Source organism: Cupressus sempervirens, chromosome 6 (genome assembly GCF_028749045.1).
Source record: "Cupressus sempervirens isolate cs-2001-9-10 chromosome 6, ASM2874904v1, whole genome shotgun sequence".
Classification (NCBI taxonomy): domain Eukaryota; kingdom Viridiplantae; phylum Streptophyta; class Pinopsida; order Cupressales; family Cupressaceae; genus Cupressus; species Cupressus sempervirens.
Genome location: NC_143123.1, coordinates 330,053,810 through 330,078,064, shown reverse-complemented (window position 1 = coordinate 330,078,064; position 24,255 = coordinate 330,053,810).

Sequence of the window (24,255 nt, the reverse complement as noted above, 5' to 3'; positions counted from 1 at the left end):
AGAATGAAATCAAAATCTGTACTTCATCTTTTGAAGAAGAGACTTCTAGAGGTTCTATTGGGGTGGATAGCGATGTACCTATGGCACTTCTTCTCCTTTCTTTCTTGGTGGCTCTAGCTAGCTAGGTTCTCTTTTGCAAGGGTAGCTGCTCTTTTCATCTATCTCCTCTTCTTCCTCTTCTTCTCCTTCTAGAATGGTCTTAGGAATAGATGGAAAAGGCACCATTCTCCTAATCACCCTTTGCCTTTTCTTCATTTGAATCTTGATTCTCTTTGGTTTTGTGGAGGCAAAAGGAGATGTTGGCTCTTCTTTTGAAAGAGGAATGTGAACTTGCTGACTCTCTCCCTCTTCTGATTGAGTAGGCACAAAGGGAGGCAATTGAGGGTCATCTTGGACTTAAGTAGCTCTAGTATCCTCGGACCCTTGTACATCTTCCTAGTGCTGGGAAGGTACCTATGTTTCACCTTGTTCTATCTAAATCCTTTAAGGGGAGGTCCTCTTCCTCTTGTTCTTTTCTTTCCTCTCTAGGGGATGGTAGTATCCAATTGGGCGGTCAAGTTGGTATACTATCTTTGGCCTGATGGGAGACTAAGCTGCAAAGGTAGGAATTGTGAGTTTCCTCCCTCTACCTTTCTCAGGGCAGGCTTGAACATGGAAGATAACCATGTCAGGTATTGGATCAAGTTGAAAAGGCTTCTTGATCCAATCCTTGGTCATTTTGACTACATGCCTTTCTCGATGATTAATATCATCACCCTCTTCCCTCTCAACCTTAGCATTCAATGTGGGCCTCTCTCCTATCTTGTCCAAGTTGAACAGGGGGTGCAACAGCTCTTGTGAATCATGTTGCCTTATTTCCTCTAGGATGTCCAACTTAAGAGCCTTCTTTGCTAGATACAAAGTCATCCTACAATAGTCCCTTATGCAAACATTGTAGGCATTTGTGACATTCATCTAATGATCTTCTATGGCATCCTCATGATGGAACTCCTTGCCCACCAAACTCTCCACTCTTTTGATCTTATCAAAATAAAGCCTAGGGGAGTTGTATTCTTCAAGGAGATAATTCTCCCATTCCCACTCAAAAGACAGAATATCCTGCTTGTATTTGACCTGATACAGTCTAATGACTAGGGACCATGCCCAACAAGGTCTCCTTTGTATCTTCACCCTTTCATATACAGATTCAATTTTCTAGGAAATCTCCAACAACACCAATTTGTCACTCAGATATCTAGGGAGCTTCTTGGTTTTGATAGTGGCACCAGCTACCCACAGATATGGGAATGTCTTGAATTGGATGAAGTAGGCACCGATAGCTATTAACTATGCTTTTGCTTCTTCGAATAACCTTTTTGCATAATCACCTTCAATGAATTGAATGACCACAAAGAATGCATCATTGAGAATCCTGTATTCCTTGCTTTGTGTTGAGAGCTTCTTCCTCACCAGCTGAGGGTAAAAAATATAGGTCCATGCATTAGGATTTTGCAGACTACCTCTCCTATACAAATTAGGGTAGTTTATTGCCCTTGCTGCAAGTAGGTATATCATGTAAGAAGTCATATAGAACTTCTTCTTCTCCTTAACTACACCCAATTGCTCACATAGGTTCTCACTAAGTGTGGTAGCCCAATTGAGAGGCATCCTTGTTGTCTTGATTGTCTCAATGAAATTGACCATGAAGGCACTTAGGTGGCTAGTTGTTGGTAACCCGTGACTCTGCTCAAAAGGATGATGGAATATCCAATGTCATCCTTCATGTATCCCCTAGTCATGTCGACCTTTCCTATGATCTTGCCCCAAGGAGGTGTCTCAATGAGGTAAGATGATTGAATAATTTTGGTTGCCTCTTTTTGGTGCTCCCTATACCATCTCTCCACTACTTCATAGGAAAGTCTAATGAATTGGTCTTCCCTTGGGAGGTGAAAGACCCTCTCAATGTTGTTAGGTCATAGGCCTAATACAACTTCTCAGGTTCCACTTTTGACCACTCTCTCTTTAGAAATAAAGTGTTGCACCAATGTCATAACCGATTCTTCTAGTTGCACTGATATAGGTTGCAAAGCTGCACTAACCAAATTGAAACAAATCAAAGAGGATATGAGTGTAGATCTCTCGATAGGTTTGTTGCAAATTTTGAGGAATTCTCCCAAATTTATGTGTTCCAAGTTCGTATCTCTAATTTCTACATGTTCATTATGGAATCTCAGTTTTGATGGTATGCCTTGAAACTTAAATACAATGGGCTTGGGTGCATTTTCTCTCCAGATGTGGATGTCATTTAATCTCCTATATGTCATGAGAAAAAGTGTTTATTAGCTCTAAAAAGAAAAACTAATTGCAAAAGAAAACATTTAAATCATGTCTAATTAAGTGTTGATGAAAAAAATGTGTCTTTTTATTTTATTTTTTATTTTTATTTTATTTTTTATTTTTTTTGAATTTTTTATTTTAACATGGAAGGAAAAATTGGAAATGCACACAACATGATGCGATAGGGTTTGTGGTGGAGTGTTTACAATGTAGGAGAGCACACGTGACAGGTTTTGGAGGCAGTTACACTGCAGGTGTGAGTTTTGGAGGTGATTACACTGTAGGTGTAGAATGCATGCAATGGTGTGGAGGAAGTGAATGGAGCAATGCACTTGGTAGGTGCAATGTGCGGGGGGCACAGAGGGAGCAATGCATGTAGGCGTAGGCACAAAGGGTTGCCCGAGGTGCACAAGCACAGGCACAAATGTTGTGCACAATCACAAAGGGTCACGTGAGCACAGGCACAAAAGGCCACACACAAACACAAAAGGCTGCTTGAGCATAGGCACAAAAGGTTGCATGATGCTCATGGGCACAAAGGGCCACACACAAACACAAAAGGCTGCATGAGTGTAGGCACAAAAGGCCAATCGATGCGCATGGGCACAAAGGGTCACACGACCATGAGAGCACAGGATGTTTGTCGCTCACCTTGCTTGAAGTGCCTCTCTTGCAAACTTAGACAAATGAAATGAAACTTTGGAGGGGAGAGGCAGGGGTTTTATAACCCTCCCATCTGTGGGGCACATGATGCGTGTGTGCACCTTGTGTGGTGTGCACATCATTTTGATTCAAAAATTTATTTTTATTATTTTTTATTTTTATTTTTTATTTTTTATTTTTTATAATTTTTTAATTTTTTAATAACATATTTTTTTGTATCTTTTCAATTTTCCAATTTTTTGAATTTTTGAATTTTTAATTTTTTTGGTTTTTTGACTTTTCAAATTTTTTTGAATTTTTTATGATTTTGACTCTAACATTTTCTCAAATCTTGAACTATGAGTTTGAGGATCCAAAAAGTACGGGGTCCCCATTCCAAGGGAGTGGAGCATATGTTGTGGAACCAAAACAGGATCTTTATCTCCTTTGTTTAGATTCTAATATGTATTTTAGCAATTGGGATATGGATGAATGTAAGGTCTACCCAACTAGGTTTTGTAGAGTCTAAAGAGGAGTACAACCTTATAGTTGTTGCAAGTTCTATTCATGTGCATCCATCATAGGAATTATAAATGCTTAGATGCATTTTGTTTAACTTATTTGGTTATTTAAACAATGTTAAATCAAGAGCCAACATGATACCTTTCCATGACATGGTGTTTTACAATTTTAATATTAAATTCTTTGGTTCTAAGGATTTTTCTTCTATTTGGAAGACATGATGCCAAGTTAGACCTCTTATCTTCTCTAGACATGCTATTGGTAAGAACCCTACTTATACTATAAGAGATAGATCTATATGGTGGGGCATATATTTTAGGAATAAGCCTTTAGCTCTTACTAAATGTATCTTTGCAAAAATTTGGAATAATAATGGCATATCCGTCATTCAGGATATTGTGGTTAACAATGGAATCCTTCCTTAGGATGATTTTAAATCCAAATTTGACAATCCTAGACCTCAAAAGAAGACCTACACTCTTATTTAGAAAGTAGTGGGTAAGTGGTTTCCTGGAAAGATCATATTTACATTTGATTCTTACAATCACATTAGATGGTGGAATGGGAATTTGTTAAAGGAATTTTCCTATAAAAAAATCTATGAGATGTTGAATGATGATGATGATATTATCAACCATATAAGGCTAGTATGGGACTTTGATTGGCCTTGTTTTGAGTTTATTTTGGCACCCTAATGTTGAACCCCAAATATATTGCATTTGATGGATTTTATTGCTTTAAAAGCTTGTTGTTGGGTCTTTTTCATCACAAAGTCATTAAAAAGATGTCTTTTGTTCTATTTTTCATTATGTTGAAACTTTTGAGCATTTTTTTTTAATTTCTCTTGGGCCTCCAAGATTTGGGCTTTATTCCTTGGTAATGATGTTGTTTGGAATGATTATCCTGATATCTCTTTCGTTAATGCCATTGCTAACTTTTTTGATTTATTTGATATTTATCTTAATGAGTTTTGGTTCACTTTAACTGCTAAAATCCTCTGGTTCATTAGAAATAAAATGAATGAAGAGATTTTCCAATCCAAGCCTTGTATTCTTACCGAGTTTAATCAAAAACTCACTTTTTTACATAATATCATAGGTGACTACTTATATGGATGTACTAGAGGACATATTTATCTCCTTTATTCAAGAAGGTTCCATGATTGTATTTTAAAAAGATATTAGAAATTTCTGCTATAGTGAACCTGAAGGTGTTTTGACCATCAATGAAAGCGATATAGAGGGTGTGGAGCATGACATTGTGAACACTCCCAATGTTGATCCTCATACTGACAACTTAGGAAGAAGAGACAATAGTGATCCTACACAAGAAGATCACTTTGGATGGGGCTTAAACACACAAGACAGAGTTAATACTAGTAACATGGAAGCTGAGTTAGATGGTTGGATTCTTAATGAATATAATGGTAGTTATGAAGGGGGATGGAATTAAATGATTTAAGTTCCTAATTTTTTGAGACCTTTGTATGTAATCTTGTTTATATATTCCAAGGATAATATCTAGATTACATACTCCAAGTATGTAATGGTCTATGCTCCAATGATGTAATGGTTATGTACAAGTTGTATAGGGTGATAGGAATACAATGTTCCCCCCTCTTTTTGTTTGAGGCTGATGTAGTAGCTGTCAGGATAATTTTCTACCTCAACTCTTTTTTTTTATGTGCCCCCATTGACTCTTTATACTTGATAGAAAAAGGATCCAAGACTTGTATTTGAAAAATTTAAACAAAATTTTATTTGTTTTTGAAGGCTACATAATATATGAGTCACTTTGTCCCTTATTTTGAGTAGGTGGGACATTATCTATCGATGATTTTGTACTACAGTAACTTGCAGACTAATTGTATTAGTGTTAAGATTCTACAAAAAAATTTACATCTATATATAAGGTCATCTACACCTATAAGTATGAGAAATGTGTGTGTGTTGGTGGGGGGGTGGCTATTTAAGGATTTTCCTTGATCAACTCCTTCTTTTGGTGATTTTAGCCTCTATGAATAGTCATTATGCCATAGATAATGTGTGTAGTACTTGTAGATATAGATGTTGGATACAATTGTTAATTGTGTATTGTCTTTGATGTTACACAAATGTCATATCAGTCATCAGACAGAGTCTACCGAGCTCAGATGGTTAGCAAAGCAATTTATAGTGACTACCGAGCATTCCTGAACATTGCAAAGGCAAGTTAGCTTTTACCGAGCTCACTCGGTAAGCAAAGGCAAGTTAGCTTTTATCGAGCTCACTCTTTAAGCAAAGGCAAGTTAGCTTTTACCGAGCTCACTCGGTAAGCAAAGAAATGTTATCTTTTACCGAGCTCATTTGGTAAACAAAGGAAGGTTAGTATTTATCGAATTAACTCGATCTCCAAAAGAAGTTGTAAGGTCTGTAGTGTTTACCGAGCTTCACTTGGTTAACACGGGGAAACCATTTTGAAGTAGTAGTCACCGAGCTGGGTCAGGTAGCAAAGAATTTTATGATTCCAAAGAATTAAGTTTAATTGTTTTGTGCAGCCGACTGATTTTTATTTTTATTTGTTGTAAACTTGTAATTGAGCCGACTTGACAATCTGTAAGGTATATATGAAAGGTCAAGTTGTGAATTCAAAAGTAAGGAAGTACATGGATGCATAAAAGTGCAAATGTATGAATAAGAAAATACATGAGCGAATGTTGAGGAAGAATTTGTCATCCCTATGAAGCTGCAAAGTTGCATTCGATCAGTGAGGATTTAATGAAGTAGAACAGAGATCTGTATTCAACAAAGATAAGTTGCATATATCTCAGATCACTTCATTGTTGCTTTCTAATCATTGTAACAGTGACTCAAAATCTGTTAACAGAGTTGGTTTGACAGCCATTTTGTAAATCCTCTAACAAGGTGACAATTCAGTTGAATTGTTTTAAAGACCTCTCACAAGGCTACTTCTAACAAGGTGATCAAATCCTCTAATAGGGTCACACCTAATAGTGTGTTTTGTAACCTTTAACAGGGTTGGCTTCTAACAGGGCTCACTTCAGAAGAGTGAAAATTGGCAACTAGTTACTTGGTATTTTTTCCCAAAATTGGGTTTCCACGTTAAATCTGGTGTCTCTTGTGTTCATGTTATTTCTTTATGCATGCATGTTAAACACTTTAAAGGCTTAATAAAGTTAACAGAACATCTGTCTAGTTTCAACATTTATTTGTGTACCGAGTATTAGCAGCAGCAGTATTTTAAGACATCTAAGGATCTGTAAGAAAAAATTTTGTGGTAACTGATTCACCCCTCCCCTCTCAGTTACTCTGTCTCTTTTTCCAACAATTGGTATTAGAGCTTTTGGTGCTTGCAAGATAAGATTTCAAGGATCTAAGCCAAAGATCAGGATGTCTTACAAAAGGGAAATCCCAAGACTTAATAGAAATAACTTCTCAGCATGGCAAGGACTGATGAGATTTCACCTAGCATCCATTGATGATACAGGACTAAAGTACCTTGATGAAAAATATGTAGAACCAACTGGTACACTATCTATCAATGATATTGCTGAAAAGAAGACTCACAACATTATGATGATAGATATAGCATCTGCTCTGAGTTATGAAAAATTTGATGATATCAAGGACTACAAAACTACCTTTGAAATGTGGGAAAAGTTGAAAGAGATATATGGACGAGATGATAATGTTAGAAGAGCCGAAGCAGAAAGTCTAAGAGGACAATTTGATCAAATGAGGATGAGAGAGGATGAAAACATTGCAAAATATGTTGAAAGAGTTAAAGCATGTGTCAGTGCAATCAAAGCTTTCGGAGGAGATATCCGTGAAGAAATAGTTATAAGCAAAGTTCTCAGAACTCTACTTCCCATTTATGCAATCAAAGTCTCTGCAATTCAAGAAAGAAGATGTGAAGCAAATCATAAGATAAATCTAGAGGCTATAGTTGGAAGATTGACTGCATTTGAACTAGACAACTTTGATAACTATATCATAGCTTCCAAAAACATTGAATCAGCATTTGAAGCCAAACTTTCACTCAAGGAGAAAGGCAAAAGGAAATCTTAGTCAGAAAGTGAAGATGAATCAAACCAAAGTTCAGGCAGTGATCTTGAAGTAATTGAAGCCCTTCTAGCAAGGAAATATTCTAGAGGTAGAGGAAAATACAAAGGTAAAGTACTCCTAATCTATTTTTCATGTGAAGAAGTTGGTCATATTGCTGCTAGATGTCCAAACAAGTAGAATAAAGATGAAAAGAAAGATCAAAAATGGAATGGCAAGAAAGATTTCAAATCATTCAAGGACAAAGGTAAGAAAATATGTTTTATGGCTAAAGATTCTAATGACTCTAATGATGAAGAAGAAGATGAGATTGTCTATATTTCTATAAAAGATGAATCTGATGATGATGAAGAAATGGTACTCATTTCTCATATGAGCAAAAATGATACATGGATCATAGATAGTGGTTGTTCTCATCACATGACTAGCGACAAAACTAAGTTTGAATACTTTGAAGACTATGATGGTGGCAGTGTAAGATTGTTAATAATGAACCTTGTTGCATAAAAGGAAGAGGAAGAATTCCCCTAACCAAAGAACTTATATGTGATAATGCCTATTGGGTAGAAGGACTAAAGCATAATCTATGAAGTGTGGCACAACTACTCAATAATGGAATCAAAGTAGAATTCATGCATGGTAAAACAAGACTGTTGGATGGGAAAGGAAAGCTTATTAGATCAGGCACTCAAACTAAAGGTAACTTGTTCTATCTCGAACTAGGTGAATGTTCATGTTTCATTGCTCAAGTTGAAAAAAGTTGGTTATGGCATAAAAGGTTGTGTCATGTAAACTTTGATAATCTGGTAAAGATAAGCAAATTCAGAAAAGTAAAAGGCATTCCCAACATAAAGAAACTCGAGGTTGGTCTATGCAAAAATTGTCAAATTGGAAAGAGGAGAAAGACTAGTTTTAAAAGTAAAAACTATAAGTCTGAAGACATATTAGAAATTGTGCATACTGATTTATGTGGACCCATTGGAATTGAAAGCTATACTGGAGAAAAGTTCTTCATTCTTTTTGTTGATGATTACTCAAGAATGATGACAGTCATGTATCTAAGAAATAAATCAGAAGCATTTGAAAAGTTCAAATGGTATTTGGCCAGAGTAGAAAAGGAAATAGGAAAAAGATTAAAATGCTTGAGATCAGACAGAGGTGGAGAATTCGTTTCACATGAATTCAATAACTTTTGCATTAAAAGAGGAATCAAAAGACAGGTATCAGCACCTGAAACACCCCAGTAGAATGGAATAGCTAAAAGAAGAAATAGATCCATCATGGATTGTGCAAGAACATTAATGATTGAAAAGAGCATTGCTATCAAATACTGGAAGGAAGCAATCAACACTGCAGTCTATACCTTGAATCGAGTACAGCTAAAGAAAGACTCATTCAAAACCCCCTATGAGTTATGGTATGGCTATAAACCTAATGTAAGTTATGTTAAAGTATTTGGAAGTAAATGTTACATTTTGAAAGAATCTAGAAAAGGCAAATTTGATGCAAAAGGTGATGAAGGTATATTCCTTGGATACTCATGCACAAGGCATATAGATGTTCGAACTTGTCTATCACAAAGTCATAGAAAGTATACATGTGTAAGTTGATGAGTTTGCAGAAAGGACTGGAGAAGAAAGCAAAAGGGAACCAGAAGATTATAAAAGGTTTGTCTTCAGTGAACTTGATACAGTACCAGTTACATCAAAGAATAAGGAAACTTCTACTCCTGAGCCATCTTTAACCGAGTTACAGGAAGTTCAAACCAAGCCACAACAAACCAAGTTAAATTCAGTATCTACCGAGCAAGTATTTACCGAGCAAACATCTATCGAGCAAATAGCTATCGAGCCAGAACAGAAAGAGCCTGAAGTTGAAATGCAAAAAGATAATAATGAAATCCATTCAAAAGGAAAGGAACCTGTATTAGCTAAGTATGTTAGGAGACATCATTCAGTAGATCAGATCATTGGAGATAAATTTGAAGGAACCATGACAAGAAATAAGCTGAAAGGTACTTGTTTACTTGCTGATTTTGAACCTAGAAATGTCAAAGATGCATTGGAAAATGATAGTTGGATTGAGGCTATGAATGAAGAAATAGAGAAAATAGAGAAAAACAAGTCATGGACTCTTGTACCCAGACCTAAAGACAAAAATGTGATTGGAACTAAGTGGGTATTTAGAAACAAGTTGGATGAAGATGGTAAGGTATCAAGAAACAAAGCTAGACTAGTATGCAAAGGATATACTCAAGAAGAAGGAATAGACTATGGAGAAACTTTTTCTCCTATTGCAAGATTGGAAGGAGTCAAAACCTTACTAGTATATGCTACTCACAAGGAATTCAAATTTTATCAGATGGATGTCAAATCAGCATTCCTCAATGGTATACTTGATGAAGAAGTCTACATTGAACAACCTGAAGGTTTTGTTAATCCAGATAAGAAGAACATGGTCTGCAAATTACACAAGGCATTGTACGGTCTGAAACAAGCCCCTAGAGCATGGTATGAAAGATTGCATAAATATCTTATTCAGATTGGTTTTCAAAGAACTAATGATAACAGTAGCTTGTATATTAAAGAAAAACCAAATAATAAGATTGTCTTGGCAGAAATATTTGTAGATGATACTGTTTTCACAGGGAATGATGATCTGTGCAAAGAATTCTCAGAACAAATGAACAAGGAATTTGAAATGTCTATGTTTGGTGAGATCAAATTCTTTGTTGGTCTTCAAATTCAATAGAATAAAAATGGTATCTACATTACTCAATCAAAGTACATCAAAGAGATATTGAAAAAGTTTGGAATGGAAGATTGTAAAACAGTTGGGACTCCTATGTGTACCGGATTAAAACTTACCAAGGAAGAGGAATCAAAGGAAGTAGATCAAACATTGTATAGATCTATGATTGGAAAATTGTAGTATGTAGTTCATACTAGACCAGCTATTGCCCTTGCAGTTGGTATTGTAGCAAGATTTTCAGCAAAACCAAGAGAAAACCACTTGATGGCAATCAAAAGAATAATGAGATATTTGAAAGGAACTAAAGAGTATGGTTTATGGTATAAGTTTGGAGGAAATTTGGATTTGAAAGTATTTACTAATGTTGATTGGGCAGGAAACCTTGATGACAGAAAAAGTACAAGTGGAGGTGCATTCTTTCTTGGAAAAAGGTTGGTTTCTTGGACAAGCAAAAAGCAGAATTGTACACCTCAATCAACAGCAGAGGCAGAGTATGTTGATGCAGCAGTAAACTATTCTAACATTGTTTGGTTTAAACAGTTGTTGGAAGGCATGAAGATGGAAATCAAAGAACTAGTTGTTATGTTTTGTGATAATACAAGTGCAATCAACATATCTAAGAATCCAGTGATGCATTCCAAAACAAAGCATATTGCAATAAAATATCATTTTGTCAAAGAATTGGTGCAACATAAGGATATTAGATTGGAATATATTCATACAAAGGACCAAATTGCTGACATATTCACAAAACCATTACCTAAGGATGCATTCTTGTATCTAAGAGGTAAGGTAGGGGTCACTCCCCTATCTAAAGTTCACTAAAATAAAGTTTTAGTGATGCATCAACTCATACCAGATTGAAGATCTATTAGTAGATGCAGCATAATCAGGAAACATTGCATATGAATCAATACTAAATTTACACTGAAATTCATTTGAATTTGAGTTTTCTTTGGCATGTGTTGTCAAAGAGGGAGAGTTTACTACTATCATATCTCTCTGAAATTTGTTCAAAAGAGTTTTTTATGCAATTTCTTCACAGAAGGATATTATTGTAAGAGGAAGAGTTTTCTATCTTAGAGGGAGAATTGTTATATTGACATATTGTGTTGCCATACAAGTGAAAGACTTGCTTTCAAATTTTATTTCTGATATGACATGTTGTGTTTCCATCAATGCCAAAGAGGGAGATTGTTGGATACAATTGTTAATTGTGTATTGTCTTTGATGTTACACAAATGTCATATCAGTCATCAGACAGAGTCTACCAAGCTCAGATGGTTAGCAAAGCAATTTATAGTGACTACCGAGCATTCCTGAACATTGCAAAGGCAAGTTAGCTTTTACCAAGCTCACTCGGTAAGCAAAGGCAAGTTAGCTCGGTAAGCAAAGGCAAGTTAGCTTTTATCGAGCTCACTCGGTAAGCAAAGAAATGTTATCTTTTATCGAGCTCACTCGGTAAACAAAGGAAGGTTAGTATTTACCAAATTAAATCGATCTCTGAAGGAAGTTGTAAGGTCTACAATGTTTATTGAGCTTCACTTGGTTAACACGGGGAAACCATTTTGAAGCAGTAGTCACCGAGCTAGGTTGGGCAGGAAAGAATTTTATGATTCCAAAGAATTAAGTTTAATTGTTTTGTGTAGCCGACTGATTTTTTTTTATTTTTTTTGTAAACTTGTAATTGAGCTGACTTGACAATCTGTAAAGTATATATGAAAGGTCAAGTTGTGAATTCAAAAGTAAGGAAGTACATGGATGCATAAAAGTGTGAATGTATGAATAAGAAAATACATGAGCGAATGTTGAGGAAGAATTTGTCATCCCTATGAAGCTGCAAAGTTGCATTCAATCAGTGAGGATTTAATGAGGCAGAACAGAGATCTGTATTCAGCAAAGATAAGTTGCATATATCTCAGATCACTTCATTGTTGCTTTCTAATCATTGTAACAGTGACTCAAAATTTGTTAATAGAGTTGGTTTGACAGTCATTTTGTAAATCCTCTAACAAGGTGACAATTCAGTTGAATTGTTTTAAAGACCTCTCACAAGGCCACTTCTAACAAGGTGATCAAATCCTCTAACAGGGTCACACCTGACAGTGTGTTTTGTAACCTTTAACAGGGTTGGCTCCTAACAGGGCTCACTTCAGAAGAGTGAAAATTGGTAACTAGTTACTTGGTGGTTTTTCCCAAAATTGGGTTTCCACGTTAAATTTGGTGTCTCTTGTGTTCATGTTATTTCTTTATGCATGCATTTTAAACACTTTAAAGGCTTAATAAAGTTAACAGAACATGTATCTAGTTTCAACATTTATTTGTGTACCGAGTATCAACAGCAGCAGTATTTTAAGACATCTAAGGATCTGTAAGAAAAAATTTTGTGGTAACTGATTCACCCCTCCCCTCTCAGTTACTGCATCTATTTTTTCAACAATAGAGTATGTCTAAATTTCAATGAGATAAGATACATAAATGTAATGTAAAGATCCACCATAGTGTGATATAGTAAACCCTATGTAAATATGAAATCATTTTTTTCTTCTAATTATGTAAATATTGAATACCTTGAGCACATGTAGATTTAAAGATAAGAAGTCAAAACCAAATCCATAAAGGAAGGACAGAACAAATCAACATTTAATGATATCCTAGTCATCATCACAATCCTTTTGTTTCTCTATGATATTGAAAAATGATTTGAATGCTTGATAAAGTATTGATGTAGCCTTGACTCACAAGTCCTCACTTCATGGGATATCTTCAAATTGGGGCTCCAACCTTGTAATTTCTCTTTCATCTAGTTGGCTCTTGATTTAACAATTATTATTATTACCAGTAGACAACAAAATGTATTACACCTAGAGGTAGCCAATGTTCATGATCAGTATAATACACTATATCTCTAGGTCAACAACATGAAGCACAATGCTTCCTACACTTTTGGCTCTGCAAAACCAAGGTGGGAGTACCTTAGGGATTTAATTAATTTTTTTGACTCTTACCCTTAATCCCTAGAAACAATAGATATGGTCCATTTTCTCTGATATATGTAAAACAAATATGAACTACAATAACTAATAATACTTCATGAATTTCCACACATAGATGATGACCACCCTTATACACTTGATACAATATTTGACTAATTTAGATATGAATATAAATTAGATATGTGCAACATAATTTACTTTAATTTTTCTCTGACTTATATGATTAGTGCCTTATCCATTGTTACATAGAGTCAACTATTAGTAGGGGATCTAATTCAAATAACTTGTAAATGAATTTATCAATTGTAATCACCAATTCCCATTCTTATGAAATATCCCTTCTATAAACTCATAGATCCTATTGACTTATTGAAGCACTTCCTTAATTCCTTGAATCAAAAGCTACAATAGAATTAGTTTAAAACCTATCTAGATTGATTCAATCAATTGAACCTTATTTAACTGATCTCAAAATAAACAAACTCATAAAGTGGAAATAGAAATAGAAATTGATAAGACAGATATAGTGTAAGTACCCTTTTGTATTATCCTTTGAATAGATTGATACAATAACCAGTGGGAACTCAATGAAAATCTAAATACCTTGTTGATTCTGTCATGGATATATAAACATCAGAGAATGCAAAACTTAAAGGTAAACTCCAAATAATTACACACATGTGGACCGACTGTACTTTTCTTGAACAAAGCAAAAATTATACAAATTCTCGGACCCTTCTCTAACCTTGGGATCTCACTTATATAGTGTGAGATGCAACAAGCTTTAGGCTTAGAGAAATGACAGTTATCCTATAGAAAAAAGATTTTTACAATTGTTGTTGTCATAAAAGACAAAATTTTGTGTAACATAAAAGATTTTTTATCATGATATTCCTTTGGTGGGGCTATTTTTTGTTTACATCTTTTAAGATATTACAAACTCTATGATAGGCTTCTTTATCACTCTGATTCATCAAAGTATATAGACATTAGGCTTGCCAATGATGAATTTTGCTTTACTATCTATAGCTTTACTTCAGTTTGTGGCTCTTCACTATCACCATCATGAGCTATCAAAACAATAGTTGTCTGTGAATCCTCTTCTACCACATCATCAACTAATACCACGATGCTTTCTTCTTGAATTGGTTGCTCCTCTTTGTCCTACCTTACATGTTCTAATGACAAAAGTTCTTCCTTCCATTTATTGAAAATAGTATCATTAGACCAATCAAAATTCAAGATCTCCTGCTGCCTTTTAATCACAAAGTCTCCTATTTTTTTTATTTCAACAAAATCCTTTCTAATATTATTATAAAACAATTGTACTTTGACATTTTCTTTATTAGTCATTTCCCACAATACATGTCCTTTTTCATTAATAACCTCATTCATTCTATGGCATAAGAGATCATCTATTTCTTTCCCCCATTCTTCTTTTCCTTTTATTTTATTAATCTTTTTAAGTGCATCAAGAAAGAGATCAAATTTCTCTCTTGAGTATTTGGAAAGACAAATCATTATTCTCTTTTGAATAGAGACCCTTCTTTCATCAAACTTAGACAAATTACTAGTTATATCAAAAGTTTTTTTTTTTCTTCTTAGATGATAGATGAACAATGGAGATACACATGAGGGTGATATCATTGCTTCTTGCATTCCACTTTTGTACAATGGGCTTCAGGGTGTCTTCAACACTCTTTATCTCCTCCCACGTATTAAGGATCCCCACCAAATGATCATAGAAAATTGGCCAGTTAATCTTATTCATCAAGTACAAGATTGTTTGCCTAAGTTTTTCTTCATACTGATTATTTAGTTCAATCTACATTTCATATAATTTGTTCTTTTGCTCATCAAACTCCTCTATAGTATAGAACTCTAGCCTCTTTAGGGTATCTAGTAACTCAACAATGGGGGTGAATTTGAATGGCTCAACTAGGGGATGAGGGGGGTATGCAATTCTTGGTCTACTGGACTTCCTAACTTTCCTTTTTCTAAGTTGTTTGTCCATTTGGGATACTTGGTTTTCAAGTATTTGTATTCTATTTCCTCTCTCCTCATATGCCTTGAGTATTTCTTCAAATTTAGCATTGAGTTCTATGAATTTACCCTTCTCTTTATCAGCTACTACACTCCTAAAGGATAACATCTCTTGAGCCATCTTGGTGACATCTCCACTTCATTAGCTCTGTATACTATAAGGGTACCAATATGTTCAGCACTTGAAATTTCCTACATCCTGGTCTTGTTTCTTTTTTCAATGGACCAAATGACTAGGGCTTGTTGATCATTACTAAATTGTACCCCTCTATGTGCTTGTAGAATTTCTTCTTCAGTCTTATATTACACATTTTTCTCTTTTCTAATATAATAAAAAATCATAGCATTAGCTATGTACCACTCTAGAAAAACCAAAACTCTTGATTCTTTGACTAACTATCTCCTGGCCTCAGGTGATAAATGAGCAGAATCTTCCAAAAATTTAGCTTTCTCCTCTTCTTGAATTTCAGAGTCCAATTTTTTTGGTTTCTCTATTTTTATTGCTTTACATTTCTCCTCAATGTTGCTCATATTCTTCCTCCACAAAAATTGTGCAAAGGCCCTAAATTTAACAAAATTTTCATCATCTAGGGATTTTTGGGATGCTTATGCATTGATAGGATCAATTTCCTTACCTCTGTAATTAGCAATAGTGAGGTCAAAGGATGGCACAAGAGGCTCCTCAGGCACTCCTCTTTCCATATCAATAGTAGTAACAACTATATCTCCTTCCCCACCCATTTGTCTTAAATTTTATCTTAAAGTTGCTTCATCTTCTATTCGGAGTGGGTTTGAGTTGGTGAATACTCTTCCACATGAGAAGAGGATCCCTATTCTAGTTTCTGCCTTTTGGGTGCACTGGTGGCAAGTGGACTCTCTAGTCTTGGCCTTTTGTGAGGGGAAACATGTCATATATTTTGAACCACAATATATCTTGCCCTCCTCTATAATGTATACTGGCCTGAAGCAACCATCATTCAACTATTTGTCCTTTTCTCCACCTCTACTTCTTTATAAGAATATGCTTTAACATAGGTAGCCTTCTTCTCATTCATATTTTGCATAATTACAATAAAATTATTCATTAATATATTCATTCTGGCCCCCCAATACTTCATATCTTTCAAGGGATTATAATCAAGGTCAAAAGCATTAATGAATTCTAAGACTTTACTGAATACTATCCATTTTTCTTTTCTAACTTTTTGTTCATGTAATGAAAAAATATTTCTAATAACATCTTCAGGGAAGTATACGTGTTGTGTAATAACCTTAGCTTTTTTTCTCTCCCTTAGAAGGTCATAGAACCTTTCTAGATGAATATATCTTGCATGGGATTCTACCATGTGATATCTATTCAAAAATAAACTGATATTTCTCCATCCTTTTCTTACAAAGACAAAATCATGAGCCATAGTGACAATAGGAAAGAAAGTGCCTTTACCTTTGCCAATCATATCCCTTTCTTCAATGGTTCCAATTTTCCATAGTAATTCTACAATTCTTATCTTTAGAGGTATGTGTAAAGGTAAAACATGAGGTTTTCCTAAAAAGCCATAAACTCTTATCACAATAGAGACATTGTATCAAGATTATATCCCCCAATTATGATTGACTAGAAGTCCCTTATCATGGTCCTTAGGTCTGATTAATTCTAGTAAAGGCTATTGAATTCTTGGGCTATCCCTTCTCAGGATCAATCTGAGCCTTGATGCAAAATATCTATAAAATCTGACTTAGCTGGCATCCCTAGCTTCCCAAGTCATATCAGCACTCCATAGCTAGACTAGTGGCTTCCCACCATCATTTTCTAGCTCCAACTCCACTATAGAGACATATGTGCATCAAAATGAAGTAATAGAAAAAAGGTCTATTTACCTTACCTTGAGATATTCCCATCAAACCATTATGAATTCCTTCTACAAGGAAAGCGACAAAATCAAGAATGGTGCTCATTCCAAACTGCAATATCTAAGCCATAATAAGAATAATAGAACCTTGGATATATTCTTCCTCATCCATCCCAAATATCTTGTAGAGAGTAAAATATAAAGCTTGGGCTCTAGGATTGAAGTATTTCTTCATCAGTGGCTCTAGGGTGCTTGGTGTAAACAAGGGTAGCGACCCAATCTTAGCAATATGCTATTGGAATGGCCCTACTCTCAAATATACTCTATGTACATCATACCTTGCTTGACGATCATCCATATCAATAGGCTCATGAATTACATGGTTAGGGTTGAGTTTAAAAACCTCATTGATCAGTGTAGGTGAAACCCTAAAAAGATTGTCTCTAGCATGATTCTTTACAATTCTAGTGATATGGTCATATTTCTTGGCCATATTAGACAATAGATCACTGTCAAAGAAAACCCCAAGAACTACTAATTTACTAATATCAAACTCCCAAACATTACTCAAAGGAGTGTCTAGGTTGCATTTAGCAAACTATTTTAAAAATAATTCTAAACCTCCTACAAAAACCTAAGCATCTCTCACCCAATTGGCTCTATCACCTAGGGTTATTTGGGATAAGCTCTCTACCTTTTTTTAGCTCATGTATAGATAAAGGAAATTGTTTAAGGAAATCATCATGGACAAATCTTTTAAGATAATCAGTATGGCTTGAAAATTCCTTTTGTCGAGGCATTTTTTGAAAAATTCAACTTCACACAATTCTAATTTCTTGATTTTTAATAGTTATAGATCACTTACATGTTGAATTATGCTTCCTTCGCTCTATCAATTGCTCTTTAAATCATTGAAAAACCTACGAAATCTTTCGCCCTAGCTCCGAAAACCCTTGTGCTCTTAAGAAATTTGTGATTATGTGGTTCAGTAATGGTGAATTTTGCAAGTTATACTATAGTATTAATATCATACAAAAGAACTCTAAGCACATTTATGTTCCTTAGCCATTAATTTTCACATCGTGCTTTAGATTTGAATTTCACCCATCGATCTCATAGCATTTGATGGTTTTATTTGAAAGAAGAAAATCCTTTTTAAAGTTTTAAAGTCTTGGCCACATGCTAAATGGGTGCTTCCTCACTTTAAGTAATTTCCTTGCATCTTTTCATTGCGGTGAAGTGTCGATCATTGATGTCACCAAGATCACTGATCATAGAAAAATGCAATACCTTATTAATAAACTTTATTTGAAAAGTAGGCCCATGACATAATCATTTCTAACTTGGCACATACATGTCATTCTTTGCCAATTACTATGCTCTGACTCATCAAATCCTTCCAACCTAGCATGACTCAACTACTTCTTTATAACTTGGTCCCACTATACCACGCAATGCATAGGTGCTTAGCCACATTGCTTAAATTTCATGCATTTTCTCAATGCGGGCATGTGTTAACTATAGATCTCACTTTTGATCGACGATGTAATAAAATCACGTCCCTTTAGGACCCAGTCAGTAGGACTTGCCAATGAAATGCTTCCTTTATGCATTAACATGTTTGACAACTACCATGGTAGAGACTTCATTATTATACTTGAGCAAAGTGGTTCCATGATGTCACCATGTGCCATTTTTTATATTGGTGCTTCCCTACTTTAGATAACTATTGTGCATTTTCTTATAATGGTAAAGTGTTATCCGTTGATCTCACCAAGATCAATAGTGTCTCAAGATTGAATGCAAAGAAACCCCATTAAATGAGCCAGCCAATAACATCATAGAATTTAGAATGTGCACTAATAGTTATTGACTTCTTTAAAAAAGGTTTGATGAAATCTAACAAATTTTGGTCTTTGCAGTGCATTGAATATCTACTGTCAACAAGGGTTGCATGGCACAAAGGCACTTGCCCACTTTACTTAAAGTTCATGCATTTTCTCAATGCGAGAATGCACTAATCGTAGATCTTGCCAAGATCAATGGTTAATCAAAAAAAATTGCCACAGTTAAAATGTTTCATGAAACAAATAAGAAAGATAACTACGGTTAAAGGCAAGCCTAGCAAATTAAAGATTCAACTCATAAAAAATAATAAAGTAATCCTTGCAAAAAGAAGACTTATAATTAAGCTTGTCCCAACTATTTTATTTGAAATAATATTTTCAAAATTTTCAAGGATTAGGGAAAGAAAAGGGTTTAGGGTTTTCAATAAATTCTTACCAAAGGTCTTGACCTAATTTCAAGATTTTTTAAACACAAATTTAGGGTTTTTCACTACTGGGTGCAACAAAATATAAATGGTGAAAAACAAGACCAACACATCTTACCAAAATAAAGTGTGAGGATAAATTATATAAGAAATTAGGAGATATAATCATTAAAGATGAGTATTTATCTTATTCCTTCACTGGTTCACCAAGATAGGGACCCAATTCAAATTTGGGCTAAAAATGTGGGGTGCAAAAGGAATGACCATTCTATGATGAGTCATTCTATATCTTCTATTTTTTACTTAAACTAAAATTGTACATCCTCGATACTCAGTAGATGTAGGAAAATATTTTGTATTCAATTTGGAGACATCGATAAACATTGATGCTAGAAATGGTAAAATAGGGTCTAGGAGATGAAATGGATTACTTGTTTTGAGAAGAAATGAAGAATAATATTTAGAAATATGGGCCTCCCTCAAATTTCAAAAATATTGAAGGGATAAAGGCCCCATATTGTAGTTTAGGTAGTCAAATAGTGTACTTATGAAGTTCTATGTGGAAACTATATTGAAAGAATACTAAGGCAAGTGTTAAACAATCATGAAGTTGTAAACCACTTAAGTGCTACAATTTATGATGATGCATGCACAAAAATATTTTTAGTAGATTTCAAAAATAAAAGCTTTACAAAATAAACCTGAAATTTTTTCTCAACAAGTAGCTCTTGCAAAGTTTTTATTACCAAAAGACTTATATAAGAAATATGCTAAGTTTATATTTATCTAAATATTTTTGGCTCATAAAATGAAAAAATAAAAACAAACTAATACTTTGAATACAATTATAAAAAGAGAAGTTATATTTTGTATAACTTAGGGATTATTCTCAGGTGAGGTTTCAGGAAACAAGGGGAATACTGTTGAAATGGATTGTGTCCCCTCTGATGATGAACTCTTAATTAAGAGGGTGGAAAGAAAAAGGAAAAAAGTGCTTGCTCAAGATGTGGATTTGAGAAAGAACTTAAGGAGATGGAGTTGGATAGGAACAAATAGGGGAGGCATGAGGACTACCTTGAGCACAACAGGGATGAGGAAGACCAAGGTTTTCTAAAGAGAATTTTTGGTAACCCAAGGATAATGATGAAGGATATTGGCACTCTAAAGTAGCAAACGCAGGATATCTTGAGGGATTTTGATCAGCTCAACAAGACGACAAGGGGGGGGAGAACATTGGGTCAACACATTGAGAGACTTTTTGAGGTTATAAGCAATGCTAAAGAGGTAGATAATTTGATGAAACATGTGCCACCACTTGAAGCCAATATTGCAAAATTTAGATCAGCTAGGAAAAGATCTTCAAAAAAGATTGGATAGTCTGGATACTAGAGTGGGTAACTTGAAGAAAATGGTAAGAAATTGGTTGATCAGAACTGCACTATCTTGAAGACTGTGGCTAACAACTTTAACACCCTATTGAACAAGCTTGAACAGGGTAAAGGCAAAGACTCTAAAGCTATGAAAGAAGTCCAAGGTTTGAGAAAGAGTACAAGGGATAATTCCAAGAAGAATGAGGGTGTAGAAGCAAAAGAGTTGGATGATATGAAAGCATCTACAGAAAATATGAACATACTAGCAGACCAACAAAAAAATCTTTTGAAGACTTTGTAGCTGTCCTAGGGTTGTCCTTTTGCTTTCCTTTTGTTGTTTTTTTGTGCATAGTTGTATTCTAGCCTCTCTTTTTTGGCTTGTCTTGTCTATTCCTTTTTGGCTATGAGGCCTTCTATTTTTTGAGCTTGTCTGCTCTTGTTTCTATGATACTTTGTACAAGGTCTCAGGACCTTGAAAACCTATCTTTATGTAATCAAAAGTTAAGGATTATTCTCACAAAATATATTTTGTAGAGTTTTTCAAAACCCAAAACCTATAAAAGGGATAGACTAATTTGATAATGTGCAAGCATATTTGGTTTAGAATAGAGAAAAAATGGAACCAGATTAATAATTTTCATCGATTTCAAAATGATTTTTTTAATGAAGTATGACCAAATGATTATGGTCAATAAATTTTTAGAATACTAGGATCAATCTACAATCTGCTTCTAAAGATTTTTTCTTCTAGATTTGATTGCATATGCTTTTTTAACATCCACATTTCAAATCACACTCTATGATCCACCATCAGGATGAGAGAAGGATGTAAAATGAATATGATGTATACACACTTATTACTTTAACATCATTAATCATGTGTGCTTTAGATGCAAAAATACAATGAACAATAAAGATAAATATAGACACTCAAATCATGAGTACCATATTTATAGTAGGAAATCCTTTGCGGTGAATTTTTTTTTTCTTAAATCCATTTATTATGCCTTTGAGGAAATTAACTTCAAAGCTACAACTCTAGGAAGCACCGACACCCTTTTTCATTTAGGAGCTACAACTCCAAGGAACACCTATCCCTATCTCTCGAAGTGTCCACTTCACAAAACAAGAAGTATCCACTTCCCAAAATAAGAAGCACCCACTTCCTTTGTATTTAATAAAAATAATGTTCTAAGGGTTACTTTATTTTTGTTTTGTTTAAATATAAGGCAAATGCCTTATATATATTATATTTCAAATCAAGTTTACATCTTTTTTTTTTTACCCTATTTAAAGTGCAGCCTTTGGGGAAAAAGAATAAGAAAAAAAACTCCTAATATTTCTCAGGACCAAAGTCCTATTCTAGAAAATACACATGCCCCTACAATTTTATGGGGACTTTAGAAGGCATACCTTCTTTTTATAGAGTAACTATTTTACAACTATTTTTTATTAAGGAAAACAAGTTTTAAGGGTGCCTGAAAAAAATTACAAATAGAATTATTTTTAATGGAGCCCACACAAAAAATACAATAGCCCAAGGATGAAATAGGTCACCAACCAAAACAAGGTGACTAGGGTGGCCTCACGGATAACATAGTACATTGCTACCACCAAAACAAGTTTTGAACAGGTGCCTAAAACCCCATGGTTATAAAAGAAATAGACAATTAGTCCTGAACCGTGTCAAACTACAAAGGACAATAGGACAAAAAGGCCAAAAGATTCAAACAAAAAGGGATAGCCTAAAAAAGAACAGGCGAACACCAGGTGATGAAAACCAAACCTCAAGATTTACATTTTGGTCCTATCTTTTGAGAATTTCCATAATTGTGACATCCACTCCATTAATCTTAATAGGCCCATCATTCCATCTCTTGACCATACTATACGTAACAGAGGGTTTCCACTCATGAAGTTGCTTAATAAAAGTGGTAACGTCACTTGTTTTCAAAATGCTCCACACCGTAGAGCACCAACGCCATTATTTTACAACTATTAAACATGTGATTAAAATAATTTTAAATCTAGCTTATACAAGCTATTTTGATTATATTCTTGATGTGGAAACCTCGATATCTGAAGTGTAGCTTCTTCTTGTCTCACGGTTCCTTATTCTTTTCACTATTCACATAGCAAACATGATGCAAACTCATGGATTTTTATTAGTATATAACATGAATCTAATTAAGATATCACTCTAGGAAACCATTAGGATATTATAATTCATATCTACTAGTTTTATTGTTTCCTTGTTTTTTATTATAAAATTATGTTAATGTTTGAATGATGTTTTTATTCTAAGGAAGGTATCTTAATAATTTTTTATCTTAACCATTTTCTTTATCATTCCTTGTTTCCTTTATAATAATTATTGAAATTAAATGTTATTTAGTTCTAAAGTTACATTAAGATATATTATTATATAATTTAATAGTTCTAGAGGGTTAGTCTATTTTCATACATTACAAATTACAATTTTTTTTTCAATCACAAAACTACTTCCTTCTCAATCTATTCTCATCAAGAATTTTGTTCAAGAAAATACCAATCCTTTCTTTAACCTTGCATACTTATTGTGTTCAATTTTCTTCCTACTTATAATAACAAATGGAAAAGATGACAAATACCTTCTATGACTTTTCACAATATCTAAAAATAATCATTGGTACATGTAAATAATTCTAATTTTGTATCAAAATCGATTAGTAAATATTTTGTTATTTCTTACTTCCTTCCACTAAAAAGACAAGAATAATTTATAGTGATAAACTTATAAACTTTTTGAAAGAAATATTCAAAATAAGAAATATCAAAGGAAATAATCCAACATATCTATGTTAAGAAGATTGTTACCATAAATCTCAAAAGCTTTCAAGTTATTCCAAAGATCAACACAATGAGACAAAATATTTTTGAAGGGGAAAAACAAAGAAAAATTCCACATAACTAATTACTATGAATGAGGAAAATCCTAGCGAGAGAGAGAGAGAGAGAGAGAGAGAGAGAGAGAGAGAGAGAGAGAGAGAGAGAGAGAGAACCATAAACTCATTATAAGAACAATATTGTGTGTGTGGGTGTTATTATTAGAATGAGAGAGGATTATCTCTTCAATAGAGAAAAATATAGGAGTTATTTAGTAACTACCATATGTATGAATGCCATATTCATTAGTGTATGTGCCAAGTGTCAAAATCCTCTTAAGGAGGATAAACTAACTTTTTTATTAAAGGAAATACAAAAATAAAATGTTTTTGATAAGGTAAACAGGTTTTAAGGGGTCCTGAAACCCATAAGTTTAACAACAATAAAGGCTAAAAATAAGCGAAAAAATGCCCAGCCAAAACATAAGCCTTACGGCTGAAAATAAGCCCAAAGGCCCAGCCCGAAACAACTGCCCACTAAAAAGGCCAGAGAACCAACCAGAAAAAT